This window comes from Silene latifolia, chromosome X, assembly GCF_048544455.1.
Source record: "Silene latifolia isolate original U9 population chromosome X, ASM4854445v1, whole genome shotgun sequence".
Lineage (NCBI taxonomy): Eukaryota > Viridiplantae > Streptophyta > Magnoliopsida > Caryophyllales > Caryophyllaceae > Silene > Silene latifolia.
The window spans coordinates 9,088,974-9,108,450 of NC_133537.1; the positions used below are offsets into that span (position 1 = coordinate 9,088,974).

Sequence of the window (19,477 nt, forward strand, 5' to 3'; positions counted from 1 at the left end):
CTTACCAACCTAAATGCTAACATTCTATCATGTGAAAGGCTATATAAATGTCTATTCAGCAGATAAACCAACAGAATCCTCAATACCAATTTCCATTTCTAACAATATCAACCATATTAAAGGCTTCGGGGAATCTAGGGCCGTTTTTACAATATAAGAAACTACTTAAATTCAACTAACTACACATGTGAAATAGAGATATAATAAATGGCCTAAAGCAAGAAAAAGGCCGATTATCTAATTCATTCAACCGAATTTTTACCCGCAACCCCACTGCGGACAGTGCGGGTTAAATTGCGGTGACCAATCACTCAATTAATCGACATCGCATCGATCAAAGGGACTAAGGCTCAGTTTTCGGCACAATCAACAAAACATTACAATTATCGCTATATAATTCATTCTGAGCCTAATCTTTACAATTTCATTTTCTAACCTATACTAACATGAGCAACTACCAAAATAAATATAATTTTTACCTTTAACATAATTTTTACTACTAATTTGATTTAATTCAAAAGTTTACCCATACATTACTTATTCTAATTATATCATTAATGAACCTAAAATGACGAACAATGCATGGAAAACCGCGAAACAAGCAACGGGCCGACCCGGGCCAGCCATGGGCCACCGTGGGCTGCCGGCTGGTCATTTGGTGAACTCTTGCCGCCCTACACCTCTCTTTTTCCATTTTTGTTCATTATAACATCGTCTGAACACTAATTAATCGTTCCCAATTCAACTTTGTTAACTTAAACTAACAAAAGGCATAAATTAAGCATGCATGCATCAAATTTAAACATGTGAAAATTTCTACTCAAACCAAAAATCACAAAACATCCAAAAACAACAAAGCATGTGACGATCTTTCGTCGAGTAACTCGAAATATGTTACCTTAAGCTAGAAAAAGAGAAATTAGCACCTTAAAACCCAAACCCTAACAAGCACTAGCCGCTATCCTCCACAATATACGAGTCCCCAAACTCGTCTTCCAATTCTTCACCTAAATAAACAATAAAAACACACAAATAAGCACAAATACCGAAATTTACCCAAAATTCGTCTTAAAACAACTTCAAGAAAACTGAAATTAAAACATACAAGGTTATAGATCTCGTCGAGGGGATTCCGGAAATATAAATTATGCGAAAAACCGATAAGAAACGCGAAAGATATGGTGATTTTAGCTTAGATTTTATGATAAAATGGTGTTTGATGATGGAATATTAGAGAAGGAAGAAGAAGATGAACCAAAGAACAACCAAAAATCAGAAAAAGAAAGGGGAAGGGGGGGTTGGTCCGCGGGAAAGGGAGAAAGGAAAGGAGGGAGTCGGGTTTTTAGTCGGGATTTTACGAGTCGGGTTTGACTCGTTTCGATAATAATTAAAACCGCAGGTCAAATGCAAATTCCGACAAGACCAAAGTTTTTAAACACGAGATTACAAGAAAATTGAATACTCATACGACCCATTTTCAAATTCGTTTACCCAATGTTCAAAAGAATTGTCATTTTCCCCCCCGATACGCCCTTATTTCGAAATAAAAAGTTTTACACGGTTTAAACTATTTTTAAACATCTCGAAACTATCAAAATAAATACTTTTCTTCAAAATATAATAAAATTATATTTCTTTGAATTATTTTTACTTTAAATACATTAATATCAAATTTTATTTGATTACTAAATTATTTTCGAAATATATTAACGGTCCGAAATTACGGGGCGTTACAATCACCCCTCCTTTTAAAAAGTTTCGTCATCGAAACTCAGAAGGAGAAATTATAGTTATAAGAAAATATAGGTATCTTTTCAATGAAACGGTGATACTCTCGTTGATCAGACAAGAACATCCACATTCATATCAAGATATAAAAATATTTCTACACCAATAAATGAGAAAACCCATTATTGGGACGTCACCAACAACGAGATTCAACATTCACTAATGTCAAAACCATTAAAAATCATAAAAGTATTTTCAAACTTTTAGTTTAAAATTCTATAGTAAGAATACTATCTTTACTAATTATGATTATACAAGGCTTAGTAACTCGGAAAAAGAGTAAGAAAAGGAATACCTTACGAGAATAATTCAGGATATTTAGCTAACATAGAAGCTTCAGTTTCCCAAGTCTCTTCTTCGACATTTCCACAACGCCAAAGAACGCGGACTAAAGGTACAACCTTGCTCCTAAGTTGCTTGTTGGCTTTTTCAAGAATCTGAATTGGCCTTTCTTCAACCACCAAGTTAGGCTCCAATTCAAGAATCTCTTCTTGAATGATATGGCTAGGGTCACTAATGTACTTCCTCAATTGAGAAACATGGAAGACATTGTGAACCTTGCTCAGATTTGGGGGCAATTCTAAACGGTAAGCAGCAAGACCAATCTTTTCAATCACCTGAAAAGGTCCAATATACTTAGGGCTCAGCTTCCCTTTAACGCCAAACCGTTTCACCCCTTTCATAGGTGACACTTTAAGGAATACTTGATCATCAACCTCAAAGGAAAGTGGTCGACGACGGACATCAGCATATGATTTTTGACGGTCCTGAGCGGCCTTCATCCGCTCCCGAATGATCTTAACTTGTTCAATGGACTCGGTCACCAAATCAGGTCCTAACATTGGAATATTTTGGGTTTGATCCCAACAGACTGGAGTACGGCATTTTCTACCATACAGAGCCTCATATGGTGCCATTTTAATGGAGGCTTGATAGCTGTTGTTATAAGAGAATTCAACCAAAGGTAAACATTTCTCCCAAGAAGTTTGGAAATCTAAGGCACAGGCACGAAGAAGATCCTCTAAAGTTTGAATTGTTCTCTCAGTTTGACCATCAGTGGCAGCGTGAAAAGCAGTGCTCATCAATAGTTTACTACCCAAGGCCTCTTGTAATGCAGTCCAGAAACGAGAACAAAATCGAGGGTCTCGATCTGAAACTATGTCTTTAGAAACCCCATGATAGCGCACTACTTCATTCACATAGGCACCAGCTAGAACTTCTAAACTCCAGGTCTCTTTGATAGGAATAAACCGAGCACATTTAGTCAATCGGTCCACAACCACCCAAATAGCATTCTTCCCAGTGGAAGTCCTGGGTAAAGCCATCACAAAATCCATGGATATAGACTCCCATTTCCAACGAGGAACATCCAAGGGTTGAAGCAAACCACCGGGCTTTTGATGTTCTATCTTTACTTTTACGGCGGTGAGGCATTTCTTGACATACTCCATAACTTCAATCTTCATCCTAGGCCACCAGAATTGCAATCTCAAATCTTTGTACATTTTGGTACCTCCCGGATGAATGGAGTAAGGAGAGAGGTGTGCTTCATCAAGAATTCTTTTTCTCAAATCAGCTACACTCGGAACATAGATTCTATTATGATAACGAAGATACCCATCATCATCAATCTTACAATCCTTAGCTTGCCCAAGTTGAATTTTAGCTCGAATGGATTTGAAAGTAGGATCATTGAAAAGGCAAGCACGGATCTCACGGTAGAAGTCAGGTTCGGCTGACATGGCATCAAGATGATGAGAGCCCCTTTTTACAAGGCTTACTCCCAATTTTTGAAGTTCTAAAGCAAGTTCAGGAGGTAATTCCTGAAAAGAATTCAAAGAATGACAAGATTTTCTGCTAAGAGCATCAGCTACCACATTAGCTTTTCCTTCATGATAAATTAGATCGGCATCATAGTCATTCACCAATTCCAACCATCTTCTTTGTCTCATGTTCAGCTCTTTTTGGGTAAAGAGATATTTCAGGCTTTTGTGGTCGGTGTAGATGTTGCAATGGACTCCAATAAGGTAGTGTCTCCAAATCTTCAAAGCATGCACCACCGCAGCTAATTCAAGATCATGAGTCGGGTAGTTAACTTCATGAACTCTAAGCTGTCGAGAGGCATAAGCAATGACTTTCCCTTTTTGCATCAAGACACAACCTATACCATGCTTAGAAGCATCACAGTATACATCAAAGTCCACTCCTTCTTCAGGTAAGGTTAACACCGGAGCGGTAGTCAACCTCTTTTTCAATTCCTGGAAGGCATTTTCACACTCTTCAGACCACACAAACTTAGACTCTTTCTTCAACAGCTGAGTCATCGGCCTAGCAATCTTTGAAAAATCCTTCACAAATCGCCGATAGTAACCCGCCAAGCCAAGGAAACTACGGATTTCAGAAACATTGGTCGGACTTTTCCAATCAACAACGGCTTCAATTTTGGCAGGATCTACCATAACGCCCTCTTTTGAAATGACGTGGCCAAGGAAGGTCACTTTAGATAACCAGAATTCACATTTAGAGAATTTAGCATACCATTTTTCACGGCGCAAAATCTCTAAAATAACACGAAGGTGTTGGACATGTTCTTCTTCAGATTTAGAATAGATCAAGATGTCATCAATGAACACTACAACGCACTTGTCGAGGTGTTCTCTGAAAGTACGGTTCATCTGATCCATGAATACTGCTGGAGCATTGGTCAAACCGAATGGCATCACCGTAAACTCGAAATGACCATATCTCGTACTGAAGGCGGTTTTAGGAATATCAGCTTCTCGGACTGGAATTTGATGATAGCCCGAACGAAGATCAATTTTAGAAAAAGTAGAAGCACCACGGAGTTGGTAAAAAAGATCATCAATTCTAGGAAGAGGATATTTATTCTTGATAGTAACTCGGTTAAGTTCACGATAATCTATGCATAATCGCATAGATCCATCCTTCTTTCTTACAAAGAGAACAGGAGCACCCCAAGGTGAAGAGCTAGGTTGAATAAAACCTTTGGCAATCAAATCATCCAGCTGAGTCTTCAGCTCTTTCATTTCAGACGGTGCCAGCCTATAAGGAGCTTTAGCAATAGGGCCGGTACCAGGAATAAGATCGATAACAAATTCAACTTCCCTTTCAGGAGGAATTCCCGGTAGCTCATCAGGAAAAACATCGGGAAATTCACATACTACTGGAATGTTCTCTTTAGGAGGTAGAGAGGAAGAATCAGAAGTAGTCACCATACACAAAAAGGATTGATGACCCTTTTTAATCGCATTGACAAACTTCATAGCAGAAATTAATTTAGTACCGGTTCGTCTTTTAACCATTTGATAAGACACACGATGACCTGAAGGGCTTGTAAGAATTATTTTCTGATCTCGACATTCAAATCGAGCATGATAAGTATGTAACCAATCCATGCCCAAAATGACATCAAATTCTTCAAGCGGAAATTGGAAAAGATTTGCTGGAAATATAGATCCCGCAATAGAAATAGGGACTTCCGGATAGATTTTCGAACAGGAAAAGACATCACCAGAGGGTAAGGATATAGATGTGCTTTCTTCTTGTGAGGATTCAAGTGATAATTTATTGGAGAGTTTCATTGAAATAAAAGATAAAGAGGCACCCGTATCAAACAGTACCAAACAAGGAACATCAAAAATAGAAAATGTACCAGTAATGATATCCGGGTGTGCCTCAGCTTCTGCTCGGCTCATGACAAAAATACGGCCTTTCGGCCTCACTGGCTTCACTGGGGCGGTAGGAGTAGTAGGAGCCGTCACCTTCCTCTCCGGGCAAACATTGGCCTTGTGGCCCGGTTTGTTACAAGAAAAACATATGATAGGATCAATGAAGCATTTACCAGGGTGTGCTGGTTTCTTGCAGTTATAGCACACTCGGTCTTTAGTACCTTTATTATCATTAAAAGCTGAAGATGGACCACCCCGGTTAGCTTGCACATTAGAAACAAATCTTCTCTTGTTTGAGTCAGAGGGAGAAGAGATGAACCTAAATGAAGGAGTAAAGGGCCTATAAGATGGATATAAAGGCCTCTTGCCAAGACTAGAACTAATTGCACGAGCTTCAATTTCAATCTCTTTCAATGAATTTTCAGCCCATAAAGCATCATTATAAATTGAAACAAAGCTAGTGGAGTCTCGACGGACCATGCTTTTGATCTTAGGAGAGAGTTTTTCAAGATAAAAGAAGGCTTTTTCATTGTCATCCTTCACTAATCTAGTGGCATAATGAGCCAACTCATTGAATTTATCAGTGAAGGTCTGAACAGGAAGGCTTCCTTGCTTCAACTCCATGAATCCCTTCAACTTCTGCTGTTTCAGCTCTTGCGGATAGAAACGGGCCTCCACTAACTCCTTGAAACGTACCCAGTCAAATCCGGTTCAATTTTGAAACGGTAGGCCCAGTCATGGACCACCATCGATCTGCTTCTCGTACTAAGAAGTGAGAGGCTAGCTTCACTTTATGTTCCTCCTTAACATCATACAGAGTAAAGCTTTTCTCCAACTCCCGAAACCACCCTGTAAGAGCAGCTGGATCAATCTCTCCACCATAAGTGGGAGTGTTGATTCGGGTTAATTGGTTAGCCACCCAAGTATAGGTGCCTGGAGTACCCTCAGTAGGCGGAGGAGGAGGAGGAGCTTGTTGATTCTGTTGATTTTGAAGAATTTGAGTAAGAACTAGTAAGATAGCATCATCAATGTCTCTTCTTGGCGGAGCCATCTTACAAAAGAGAAAATTAATTAGTACCTAACAATTAGCAATCACAAACAGACTACCACATAAAATCCTAATTCTACCCATCCTACCCTTCTCTCAAGTTTATTATTTAAAGGTCAAGTGATTTTTAAGTGGGGTGCACAAACGTGCGTCGGGAGCAACAGGCTCTGATACCAACTGTGACACCCTTAAATAACGCGATAAATAACACCTAAAATCTACGGAAAAACTGGTAGGATATGTTTGTAATTGGTCCAACTATATAAAAACCTGTAATTTCAAAAAAAATTCTAAACCAATCACAACATTTCCAAGAGGCGGGTGCCAAAACCTGCATTGCTAACGAACTAATTTACATGCTATAGCTAACGATAAGAAAATGTAATGATACAAACCCAAAATAGAAAAGGGAGACATATGTCCCTTCAAATTATATACAAAACCAAAAGTTAAAAGGTTTACTATAAGAAAAAAAAACCAAAACTAGGTCCAAGGTTCCTTATGCTCACTAGCTCGTCTGTGACCCCAACAAAGCATCAACAACCTGTCAATCGCATTTTATACAAACACGAAAGCCACAATTCAGTGGGGAGTAACTTCGAGTCCTCCCAGCCACGAATCGTCATAATCAATGTAACATGTAATGAACATGTAAACTATATGAAAATTTAATCTAATTTCCAAGTATCCTAACATATGAATGCTAAATTGACTGATTTAAACTATCATGTGAAAAATATAACAAGTAGTAATCCAAACTCTATCAACCATAGCCGGCTTGCATCTCACCTTCTATGATTCATAGAATCATCAAACAAGAAAGGGCAATATATCAAAGACAGGCATAAGTTCTTAGTACCATCAATAGTCACTCTGTAACTCGAGTCTATACCACGAGGTAGGGAAGGTAATCGAACCGGTATCTTGGCTCAGCGGTTAATATTAATAAAACATGACCAAGACACAACACAACCCTAGCCTAAAATCTGCGCAGACCTAGACATGCGGATACACACCACCGCACCCAAGACTCACAATTTTTCTAAAACAAAGTGAGTACCCTAAGGAGTCCACCATAGGGTTGGCTAGTACTTAAGCTGACCACTTACTATCAAAATAAGTAACGAGGTCATGCCCCAACTTGGATATAAATCCACTAGTCAGGAACACAAAGGCTATTAAGCAGTGAACATATACTCGTCAGAGACTATAAAGACCTATCTATGATGAAGGCCGAAATACTCACCTAGGACCTAGTCCCAGCTAGTCCCAGCTTGAATACTTTAGCCCACACCACACAAGACAAGTAAGACACTCACTTAACCATAAGAGGACAAAAAGTCCAACTTACCAACCTAAATGCTAACATTCTATCATGTGAAAGGCTATATAAATGTCTATTCAAAGAGATAAACCAAGAATCCTCAATACCAATTTCCATTTCTAACAATATCAACCATATTAAAGGCTTCGGGGAATCTAGGGCCGTTTTTACAATATAAGAAACTACTTAAATTCAACTAACTACACATGTGAAATAGAGATATAATAAATGGCCTAAAGCAAGAAAAAGGCCGATTATCTAATTCATTCAACCGAATTTTTACCCGCAACCCCACTGCGGCAGTGCGGGTTAAATTGCGGTGACCAATCACTCAATTAATCGACATCGCATCGGTCAAAGGGACTAAGGCTCAATTTTTAAGCACAATCAACAAAACATTACAATTATCGCTATATAATTCATTCTGAGCCTAATCTTTACAATTTCATTTTCTAACCTATACTAACATGAGCAACTACCAAAATAAATATAATTTTTACCTTTAACATAATTTTTACTACTAATTTGATTTAATTCAAAAGTTTACCCATACATTACTTATTCTAATTATATCATTAATGAACCTAAAATGACGAACAATGCATGGAAAACCGCGAAACAAGCAACGGGCCGACCCGGGCCAGCCATGGGCCAGCCGTGGGCTGTCGGGACTCACTCTTTCGGGAACTCTTTGCCGCCCCTACACCTCTCTTTTTTCCATTTTTGTTCATTATAACATCGTCTGAACACTAATTAATCGTTCCCAATTCAACTTTGTTAACTTAAACTAACAAAAGGCATAAATTAAGCATGCATGCATCAAATTTAAATATGTGAAAATTTCTACTCAAACCAAAAATCACAAAACATCCAAAAACAACAAAGCATGTGACGATCTTTCGTCGAGTAACTCGAAATATGTTACCTTAAGCTAGAAAAAGAGCAATTAGCACCTTAAAACCCAAACCCTAACAAGCACTAGCCGCTATCCTCCACAATATACGAGTCCCCAAACTCGTCTTCCAATTCTTCACCTAAATAAACAATAAAAACACACAAATAAGCACAAATACCGAAATTTACCCAAAATTCGTCTTAAAACAACTTCAAGAAAAATGAAATTAAAACATACAAGGTTATAGATCTCGTCGACGGGATTCCGGAAATATAAATTATGCGAAAAACCGATAAGAAACGCGAAAGATATGGTGATTTTAGCTTAGATTTTATGATAAAATGGTGTTTGATGATGGAATATTAGAGAAGGAAGAAGAAGATGAACCAAAGAACAACCAAAAATCAGAAAAAGAAAGGGGAAGGGGGGGGGGGGGGTTGGTCCGCGGGAATGGGAGAAAGGAAAGGAGGGAGTCGGGTTTTTAGTCGGGATTTTACGAGTCGGGTTTGACTCGTTTCGATAATAATTAAAACCGCAGGTCAAATGCAAATTCCGACAAGACCAAAGTTTTTAAACACGAGATTACAAGAAAATTGAATACTCATACGACCCATTTTCAAATTCGTTTACCCAATGTTCAAAAGAATTGTCATTTTCCCCCCCGATACGCCCTTATTTCGAAATAAAAAGTTTTACACGGTTTAAACTATTTTTAAACATCTCGAAACTATCAAAATAAATACTTTTCTTCAAAATATAATAAAATTATATTTCTTTGAATTATTTTTACTTTAAATACATTAATATCAAATTTTATTTGATTACTAAATTATTTTCGAAATATATTAACGGTCCGAAATTACGGGGCGTTACATACGTGGTGATCTTCCTCACCATGTAAAATGTAACTATTGCCATGCTACTACATAGCTTAACACGTGGGACCTTTGCCACCATAACATATTATTAAACATTTTCCTCAAACAATTTTGCCATGTGCTTAATTTCATTAAATGATGTAAAAATTGTAAGTATCTTAGATATTTTATCTTCTGTGTTATTTTCTTTGAGATAGGTCTAGTAAAAAATTCTACGGGTAAAGTTATAATTGAGTCGGACTCCAACCGAACTATTTTATTCTTATTCTAAGGTCTTACTTATACTAAGTTATTATGCCTTTTGAATTTTATTGGGTCAACATCTCCCTCCGGGTGGGATCCATATTATTTTATGTACTCTCTCGACTCCACATTGATAAAAATTCTTTCCCCTTTAAATGAATAATTTACTTAAATCTATTAACTAATATAATTTTATTCCGGGTATCACACCTCTTCCTCTAAATCACCATTGAGAAATGCTGTTTTCACATCCATCTGATGTAACTCGTAATCAAAATGAGCTACTAATGCCATGACAATTCGAAAAGAATCTTTCTGTGATACAGAAGAAAAGGTCTCCGTGTAGTCAATTCCCTCCCTTTGAGTGAATCTTTTAGCAACGAGTCTTGCCTTATGTCTCTCGATGTTGCCAAGTGAATCTCTTTTAGTCTCATAGACCCACTTGCACCCAATAGGTTTTACACCATCAGGCAATACAACGAGATCCCAAACTCTATTAGATGCCATAGAATTCATCTCATCTTTCATAGCATTCATCCATAAGTTAGAATCTGTAGAACTTACGGCTTGTGAAAATGACATAGGATCATTATCAGCTCCAACATTATAATCCAATTCTTGTAGATATACTTCATAATCATCAGGAATAGCCGATCTCCTTTCACGAAATGTTCATCCTCATGGTGAACCTCTTCCTCATTATGATCTACCATATTTTGATCGACATTTTGTGGAATTTCTATCACTGGTTGTGTAACACTCGATTGAACTTGAAGAGTGTGAATGATAACCAATCTGTTACTTGAATCAGAAGGTGGAACTTCATAATGATCCCTCTCCAGGACAAAGTCCTGAATTAGGTCACTCCCACTGATCAAGTCATTCTCAAGAAATTTAGCATTTCTTGATTCCACAATCCTTGTACTATGAGATGGACAATAAAACCTATAACCCTTAGACTCTTCGGCATATCCAATGAAATACCCACTAATAGTCCTTGGATCAAGTTTCTTTTCTTGTGGATTATACACTCTCACCTCCGACGGGTATCCCCAAATGCGTATATGTCTCAAACTCGGTTTCCATCCTTTAAATAACTCAAAAGGTGTCTTAGACACAACCTTGAAGGAACCCGATTTAATATATACGCTGCCGTCTTAAGAGCATCAACCCACAAAAATGAAGGAAGATTAACATTACTTCTCATACAACGCACCATCTCAATTAATGTCCTATTTCTTCTTTCTGCTAGACCATTCTGGTCTGGAGAACCAGGCATAGTGTATTGGGCAACAATCCCATGCTCTTGAAGAAATTTAGCAAATGGACCAGGTGCTTGTCCGTTCTTAGTGTATCTACCATAGTATTCACCACCTCTATCAGATCTCAAAATCTTAATGCGCTTACCACATAGGTTCTCTACTTCAGCCTTAAACAATTTAAAGGCATCAAAAGCTTCATCCTTAGAACGAAGTAATTAAAGATACATATAACGTGAGTAATCATCAATAAAAGTGATAAAATATTTTGGATCATTAGCGTTCATGTCCGGACAACAAATATCCGTATGTATGATTTCTAATAGGCTAGAACTTCTCTTTGCACCTTTCTTAGACATGTTAGTTTGCTTACCCTTAATGCAACTAACACAAGTATCAAAATCAGTAAAGTCTAAAGTATCAAGTACTCCATCCTTTACTAATCTTTTTACCCTCTCAATGGAGATATGTCCCAATCTCCGGTGCCACAATATAGAGGAAATCTCATTCATAATACAACGTTTTAAACCAACATTGACATGCATAGAATTATGAGTAATATTATTTTGGAGTTCAAGACGATATAAATTATCAGACAAAATACCATAACCAATAATTTCAGAATTTCTGAGAATACTGAATCCAGAGTCTGAAAAATTAAAGGTAAAACCCAAAGGTACAAGTCTTGATACTGAAATCAAATTCCTAGAGAAATTTGGAACATAAAATGTCTTTTCCAAATGCAAAATAAAACCACTACTTAATGTTAAACTGCATGTCCCAATGGCCTCCACATGTGAACTAATCTGGTTTCCTGAATAGATTGAAAGTTCACTGCCCACTGGTTTCCTTAGGTTTGTCATACCCTGCAAGGTATTCGAAACATGGATTGTAGTTCCATAATTAATCCACCATGTATTATGATTAACATTAACCATATTAGATTCATAACAAACAAACGCATGAAAATTACCTTTCTTCTTTAGCCAAGCCTTAAACTTAATGCAGTCTATCTTCATGTGTCCCTTCTTTTTACAGAAGAAACACGTAGACTCCTTCTTAATGACTGGCTCAGCTGAAATCTTTCCCTTTCCCTTATCTTTAGTGTGACCCTTTTGCCGCTTTGAAGAAGAAGCAACAGTAAGGTTCACCTTTTCACCTTCCTCCGAGAATGATCTGCCCTCCTCTTGAACACACATGGCCATAAGTTCATTAATTGACCATTTATCCTTATGTGTGTTGTAAGAGATCTTAAAAGGAGCATATTTTGGAGGAAGAGTGTATAAAATGAAGTGCACAAGGAAAGTGTCAGACATGGTAACTTCCAAGGTCTTAAGTTGAGCTGTAATATCCCTCATGCGCATGATATAATCACGCACACCTTTAGTCTCGGTGAGCCTCAAAGATGAAAACTGCATTATTAAGGTACTAGCAAGAGCTTTATCAGAAGTTGCAAACTGCTCATCGATGGCCTTAATTAGATCTTTAACTTTAGTATATTGATCGTAGAACCACGAATACTAGCACACATTTCTGGTCTTTATGAACATAATAGAGAGACGATTAGATTTCTCCCACTTTTCATAAAGATCAATTGCTTCTTTAGTGCTTTCTTTAGTTACTTTAGGTGGTTCGTCTTTCCGAATAGCATAATCAATATCTAACCATCCCAACTGCAGTAGCATTCTCTCTTTCCAGACCTTATAGTTATCACCATTTAATTCAGGAATGTCAAATTTAACATCAGTAGAACTCCCAGGTAAAATTACTGCAAATATAATAAATAACATGCTTATTACAAAGAATTGAGACTTTAAAATTTATCATGTTTTACCAATGTAAATCATGCTCAAATATGAAATCTAGTGACATAAAACTTGCCTGTGGGCTAAAGTTCTACTCAATTAGACACATAAAAAATTTAACTTTATGACAATACTATTAAATCATATACGTCTCTTAACTCCTGTGGGTAGATTAAGAAACAAGATTCAATATATTTTCCTAATTAGTCATACAAATACATACAACAAGATTTCTGTGGGTAAGTCTCATCATATTACATACGACTAATCACAAATAATGTCTAGTTTCCACACGTGATTCCAAAATAAAATTTTAATTAATTAGAGATGCTGTGGCTATTCTCTAACTAATAAAATTTTGAACCACTCGACATTAAAATTTAATCTATATACTCAACTTAATGTATATTTTAAAAAATATATGACCAAAAAACTTAATTGGTCTAACCCTCTAATAGTGTTGCCAAAACAAATGCAGTATAATAGACACAACCCGAATGGAAACCATCGCCACAAGAGACAAATTATGCATGACCATCAACCAAGCTAAGTTAAGCACTGTATACTTATGTCAAGCACTTACCAGTACTGCTTTTTATTCTAATTGGGATTAGGACACGACAACACTGAAAGATTCATAATGAATACAACCAACCCATGAAGTGAAAAATCAAGGGCATGTTAAAGATAATTCAAGATAATATTGCAATCCTCTAATTATGGAGCTTATCTCCCGTAAATAATTGTGCATATCAATTACTGTCAATCTGTATATTTGACTAGCTAACTGTTACTTATTTTATCTTACAGCAATCTTGTATTCCTAAATTAGTCTAGCATTAGCTGCTTGTATTATCAGTATATAAACCCCTTGTAATCTCTCCTTTTATCATCAATACAATTCTATTATTTCACATATACTTTACATGGTATCAGAGATTCATATCGGTCCTCATTTCAACCATCGTTTTCGCTGCCCTACTCACATACGATACACCCATGGCCGCCACCAGCAACACCCTTATTCCCAATTTTATCAACCGAATCTTTTAAATATTATGTGATATTTGTCGATCATTTCACCCATTAATTTTGGTTATATCCCTTAAAAAATAAATCTGACACCTTCACCACATTTAATCGATTTAAAGCTATTATTGAAAAATTCTTTAATAAACCGATTCGTCAATTCTACTCGGATAATGACGGAGAATATATCAAAATTAATCCCACCCTACTCGATAATGGTGTCTCCCATCTCACTTCACCACCGCACACTCCGGAACACAATGGTTTCGCGGAGCGACGGCACCGACACATTGTCGAAACCGGTCTAGCATTATTGACCCATGCCCAAATGCCCATCCAATTCTGGCCATATGCCTTCTCCACTACCACATATCTCATCAACCGACTACCCTCCGCCACCCTCAACAATCAATCACCATATAAGCTCTTATTCGGTCAAAATCCCAATTACACTAAACTCCGTCCTTTTGGTTGCCTTTGTTACCCATGGTTGAAACCATATACTACCCATAAACTCGACCCTAAGTCCGTTCCCTGTGTCTTCGTCGGTTACTCGACCACCCAAAGTGCTTATCTATGTCTCGAACCCAAAACCAACAGACTTTATACTTCGCGTCATGTACGTTTTATTGAGTCCGAATTTCCATACCTCTCCCTGTCACAAACCTCTCCTCAACCGCTCCATACCCCCTCTCAATGGTGTGATCTAACTCTTCCCCTTCTATCTCCATCTACCTCGCCTTCACCTAACCCAACACCCTCCACTATCCTTATTTCTACCCCTGATTCTTCTACTGCCTCTACCGAAACAACACCTACTGCCTCCATAACCGCGCCACCACCTCCTCCTCCCCCTCCACCTCCACCCCCTTCTCCAATTCACCGCACCCGACTCTCCAATAATATCATCAAACCCAACCCTAAATATGCCAAAACAGCTACCCTCGCCCACCTTACCCCCACCACGACCAAACAGGCTCTCGTATCCCCTCAATGGCGTCAAGCTATGATTGACGAATTTGATGCCCTTAACCGTAATCAAACCTGGACTCTAGTACCCCCTCACCTTGCCCCTAATGTTGTTGGTTGCAAATGGGTATATCGTATCAAATATAATCCTGATGGGAGTCTCAAGCAACACAAAGCTCGGCTAGTTGCTAAGGGTTTCCATCAACGTCCGGGAATCGACTATTCTGAAACATTTAGCCCCGTTATTAAACCAACTACGATCCGACTTATACTTACTATTGCTGTCACGAAAAAATGGCACCTTCATCAAATCGACATCAATAATGCGTTTCTACAGGGACGACTGACCGACTCCGTTTTCATGTCCCAACCACCGGGTTTCGTTGATGCTACTAACCCTTCATTTGTTTGCAGGCTTAATAAAGCTATATATGGCCTTAAACAAGCACCAAGGGCGTGGTACACGGAACTCAAACAGTACCTCCTCACATCAGGTTTTCACAATTCCTTATCCGATCCATCCCTATTTATCCTTAACAATACACACACGACCCTATTTGTACTAGTGTATGTTGACGATATAATAGTAACCGGTCCCAATAAAACCCACATCACCAATTTCATTACCCAAATTTCAACCAAATTCTCTCTTAAAGACCTTGGTCCCTTATCTTAATTTCTTGGTATAGAAGTCACCCCAACCAAAACCGGACTCCACCTCAACGAAACCAAGTACCTGTATGATCTACATGTCAAATTTGAGATGCAAGACTCCAAATCCGCTTCAACCCCTATGCTGCCTCACCCTCCCTTAGTTAAAGACACCACTTCCCCGGTCGAAAAAGAGTCTGATTACCGTTCAATAGTTGGTAGCCTGCAATACCTTTCCCTTACCCGTCCTGACATCGCCTTTTCAGTCAACAAATTAGCTCAATTTCTGACCCATCCAACCTCGATGCACTGGACTGCCTTGAAGCGACTCCTTCGTTACTTGGCTGGCACCATTCATTTTGGTATCCACCTTACCAACTCGTCCCCTCTATGCCTACATGCCTTCTGTGATGCGGATTAGGGGGTGACTCCCATGACTACCTATCTACCTCAGGCTACATCATTTATCTGGGTAGTACTCCCATCTCTTGGTCTTCAAAGAAGCAAAAGGCTGTCTCCATGTCCACGACAGAGGCAGAATTTCGCGCCGTAGCTGCAACTTCGGCCGAACTATTGTGGCTCAAAAATCTGCTACTTGAGCTTGGCATCACTTCGACTAAACCTCCGACAATCTACTGTGATAATCTAAGTACTACGCACTACTCCGCTAATCCTATTTTTCATTCGCGTATGAAACATGTAGCACTTGCATTTCACTTTGTTAAGACACAAATCAGTCAAGGCCTCATCCGGGTCCAACATATCAATGGGACGGACCAACTCGCTGACACCTTAACAAAGCCCTTACACAAGCCGCGCTTCACTGAACTTTATTCCAAGATTGGACTTCGCTATCGCCCGTCCATCTTGAGCGGGAATGTTAAAGATAATTCAAGATAATATTGCAATCCTCTAATTATGGAGCTTATCTCCCGTAAATAATTGTGCATATCAATTACTGTCAATCTGTATATTTGACTAGCTAACTGTTACCTATTTTATCTTACAGCAATCTTGTATTCCTAAATTAGTCTAGCATTAGCTGCTTGTATTATCAGTATATAAACCCCTTGTAATCCCTCCTTTTATCATCAATACAATTCTATTATTTCACATATACTTTACAGGGCACAATTATACGGAGTACACTTGAATAGGATTAAAACAAGTTGCAAACAGGCAGTACAATTACGTGTTGCGTCATACAGGTTTTCAATTTTCATCAGTTAATCTAGTCATCTTCAACCTCTCGCCTTTCCAAAAGCGAGTACAACAATAACAAAATAATAAAGATTTTTCCAGATACCGTATCATACAGCGAAATAGATTTAATAATAATCCCAAAATAGATTCTAGATCGCAACATACAAAGTCAGAACGGAAATTTATATTTTCATATTCAAGCAAGACAGAGGCGATTACTCTCTCTGATACCAACTGTAAGTTTTATAGTCTAAAATTAACATGTTCTAGTCTCATAATGAACATGTATAAACTGAATGCGGAAGCGATAAAAGAGATCGATTACTTACCTCCAGCCATTGCTTGAAATAATTGATCCGTCTTAATGAATAACTCAATTTCTAATGCCCCAAATCTGACTTGGCTTCCAAACCCTCAGCCTCACAATTTAGATGGTGTATTTTCTTAATGAGCTAGGATTGGTGAACCTTAATCAGAATAAATATGTTCCCCTTATATAGACTCTTGCCATCAAAGAGTCAACTGAACAGTTTCCTAAATTGTGAGTGGTAAGTTATGGGAGACAATAGTGGAAACAGAATCCTAGGTAAATTCCACCATACAATGGACCAACTTAATTTCCATAAAATAACTTAATTAAATATTAATATAATACTTATTTGATTTATGGAAATATCTTACATCATCGGCTATAACAGTCACAAATACAATTGATGTAATATCAAACATTATTGGTATGTGTTGCATCATCTAAGTGAGCTTCTGTATTGGGCAAGGTGTAGCGATATACTGCTAAAAGCTAACTCGAACAACCACGTGGCACGAAAGTAGTCTTGGAATGTCAATGAGTTTTTGCTGGCAACCTGAGCTCATTCCAATTAAATCGCTCTAGATGGTCTCCGATGACCAAAGGTGAAGGTTACACTACACGTTAGCGACTTCTTCTCAAGGCACTATGTCAGAAGCAATTGAAAATCGTCTGAATGCGTCCTAAAGTAGTAATTTTGTAGCGGTAATCGCAATTAATGACTCCATATTATACATCGATGTGGTAGGTGTACACAGTTAATTGATGCACTTTTGCGGCACAAAAAATAGTCCTTAAATGTCTGTTAGTGTTAAAAACACTCATAATAGGATAAGGGTAACCGTCGGTCACCTAATTGTTCACTAATGCATATCTCATCCATGATCAATGGTGTGTAATTTTAAAATAAATAATTTAACCACATAATTCGAACTTGAGCATTATTGAAGTACGTAATTATCTCCCTAGCAACTGTAGATTATCTTCTTGTAATGCAGGTGTATCTCTGTATCTTGGTTACACCATGTCTTTCCAGGGCAAAATTTCCGTCCAGATTTATTTCCTTCACACGAGGAGTCGTTTCAACAGCCTTTCGGCTTATGGCCTTAATAAGATTATACCAATCAGGAAAAGAAAGTTTAGTTCTCTAAATAACCCCGTGTTTCTTTGTGACAGGTCACATGTACTGATCTCTTGGGACACTGGCCCTTATATTGAGGGCAATCCCATTTCAAAATCAGAATTTTGAAAGTTGCTGACCTTGCTGTTGCTACTGAGTAGTGAGTACCGCTTATATATAGTTGCTGCTCTTCTCATAAATCGATCCTTAGCATTTAGTCTGAGGATAGTTAGTCTTGTTGAAGACGGGTCGGAGCAAGTGACGGGTAATGCCACTCACAAAACGAATAGGGGGGACAAGGTGGGGGCACCTTCATGTGCTTGCCTCTCTCCTCTATTTGGGTCATTTGTGAGAGAAAATGGTATCCGTCACTCCAAAGTGACGGATACGTGCCGTCACAAATGAGATTTTGTGGTCCGAGGATCATTGTCTCTTTAGATCGTCATTTTTTAGACAATGAAGCTTGCTGCTGCTACTGAGTACTTATATACTCTTATAGTTGCCGCTCATTTCATAAAATTGATCCTCGGCTTTTATTCCGAGGATCACTGTGTCTTTAGATCATTTTATAGACAATAAAGCTTTAATAATGAGCTTCTTTATGTTGTTTTTTATATATGTATTTTTTATTTATAATTGTATTGTACTAGGGTTTTGGCATTATTTTATAAAAATGTAACTTGCATTATCAGCTTTAGCCATTCTCGTCGATTTTATAGAAATGTTTTACTCAGTATCACTGTATCAGTATTCTACTGAATTTTGGTCTTTTTACTCAATCAATTAGCAACCCTTAGCAATGTAGCAAGCTAATCGATTACCAATACCTGTACTTCTATTTCGGTTTGACATTTCTTAAGAGTTCAGATCCTCTATCCTATTTTTGTGTCCCGTCTTGTGCCCCATTACTTCACCTTTTGACATATCATCCACTTCATGTGATCTTGCACTATTTTTTTTATGATTTTAAGGGTGATGTGTCAAAAGGAGAGATAGTGAGCCGTTAACATGAACAGGAACCAAGATTCCGCACTCATTTCTTGAAACAGTTAGTCTTGCTGAAGACGGGTCGGAGCAAGTGACGGGTAATGCCACTCACAAAACGAATAGGGGGACAAGGTGGGGGCACCCACATGTGCTTCCCTCTCTCCTCTATTTGGGTCATTTGTGAGAGTAAATGGTATCCGTCACTCCAAAGTGACGGATACGTGCCGTCACAAATGAGAATTTGTGTTCTTGAAATGTTATATTAACTATCAATCACACGAT

At 38.1% G+C, this 19,477-nt stretch overlaps 1 long non-coding RNA gene across 1 annotated transcript in view; it reads left to right on the top strand.

Annotated features, from left to right (window-relative positions):
* The window catches only part of LOC141622777 (uncharacterized), a 31,384-nt gene extending 12,460 nt beyond the window's left edge, over positions 1–18,924 (top strand). The window contains exon 5 of the long non-coding RNA XR_012533096.1: positions 18,265–18,924. This is a non-coding gene — a long non-coding RNA (uncharacterized LOC141622777). The remainder of the gene's footprint in view (positions 1–18,264) is intronic.
* Positions 18,925–19,477: the final 553 nt, after the last annotated feature.